At 33.1% G+C, this 1,497-nt stretch overlaps 1 long non-coding RNA gene across 1 annotated transcript; it reads right to left on the bottom strand.

The window, feature by feature from the left end:
- Positions 1-525: 525 nt before the first annotated feature.
- LOC132102263 (uncharacterized) lies at positions 526-1,115 on the bottom strand. The gene is made up of 3 exons (XR_009423274.1): positions 924-1,115; positions 675-737; positions 526-582 (listed from the first exon to the last, which is right to left on the bottom strand). It is a non-coding gene; the product is annotated as an uncharacterized LOC132102263 (long non-coding RNA).
- Between the last annotated feature and the right edge of the window lie 382 nt (positions 1,116-1,497).

Raw genomic sequence — 1,497 nt, forward strand, 5'->3', positions numbered from 1 at the left:
GATACAGTATGGCCTGGTATAAATGTCTTATTTACCTGCACTTCTGATGAATTCCCCTCTTCTGCAGTCTCTGGTAAATATGACATCAGGCTGTCATCCTAAAAAGAACAATACTTTTTAAATAGGCTACATATAATTTTAACTATCAATATCAAATATAGCAATCAAAACACATAGAAACTAAAGTAGAAATAGGTCATGTTTGGCTGTATTTCTTTGGATGTAGGCTGCCCTGTCCTCAGTGATAGATTTACCTGGATGAGGGGACAAAATGAACTAATAAATGTGAATATGAAAGAGAATGTACTTTAAGTAATACAGATTCAAGTTTTAACTGTTGGATATTTTTTAAGGGAAGAAATCTCACATAAGTGTTCGATGATTGTGACTGTTCTTTCCTTTGGAGGTGTGACATATTCTAAAAGAAGGCAATACATCAATTTATAAAATTCAAAATAATAGCCTTTGGTAATATTCGGTATCCAAATGTCGACGGACAGATGGATGACAAACAAAACTTTTCACCTGTTTTTCTATGGATGGTGACACTCTTGTGGTCTCTGGTTGTAAAGGTATATTGCCCTAAAAGAGGCGACAACATTATTCAATTAAATGAACGAAACAAAAACAGGCCTATATCAATAGATTAATACCATTTACTCCAAAATGTCTACCTGGAGGCCTGTATCTGTGGGGGATGATTCTTCAGTCCCCTTTGGTGAGTGCGAAACATCATTCTAAGACAGGGCAAAGGTAAACATACAAAAAAGAGAGAAAACAGAACAGTCCATTTAAAGGTGTATAAAGATGAGAAAATTCAATTTAATTGGGCACTATAAAATGTTTAGCACATTAATTAACAATACCCCAACAAATGTGTTTCCTTTGTAAATATCTGATTTATTTTCTTACTTAGGACTTACATCCTTAGTGTCACTCCAGAAAGTTTCCCTTTCCAAGTCATGTAGATATTTTTCGATTTTCCTGTACAATTTCAGACACAACATTATGAGAGACACAGCTTCACAACTCTAGACTTCTTTACCATTTGTCTAGATCATTGGCTCAGCCAGGGTCAGAAATCAGCTTTTCCATTATGAGGCAATGTTTCCAGGGCCATTATTTACATATGTAAGGGCAAATTTGATAATCACCTTATTAATTGCATCCATTATGTATCCATAATGTAATTAATGTAAAATACTTAAATTTAACAGTTATTTTAATCAATCAGAATACTTAAAACTGTTACCAATATAAACAAACTTTATATTAATTGTACATAAGTTAAAAAAAGAAATCTAAGTAATAGGGTTGCAAAATTGTATAATAATCCTTATTGTCGGTTATTGCTTTTGTTAGTTTAAACAGTAATTATTAATGTCGATTAATAGAATACATAAAAACGTTTTGTGTTATTTTGTTTATGATGAGGGATTTCGCATCGCGAGCGAGCAGAATTCCGTCAGTGAATGCGTGCACTCAACTCCTGCGTTT

This window comes from Carassius carassius, chromosome 1 (assembly GCF_963082965.1).
Source record: "Carassius carassius chromosome 1, fCarCar2.1, whole genome shotgun sequence".
NCBI classification, from domain to species: Eukaryota; Metazoa; Chordata; class Actinopteri; order Cypriniformes; family Cyprinidae; genus Carassius; species Carassius carassius.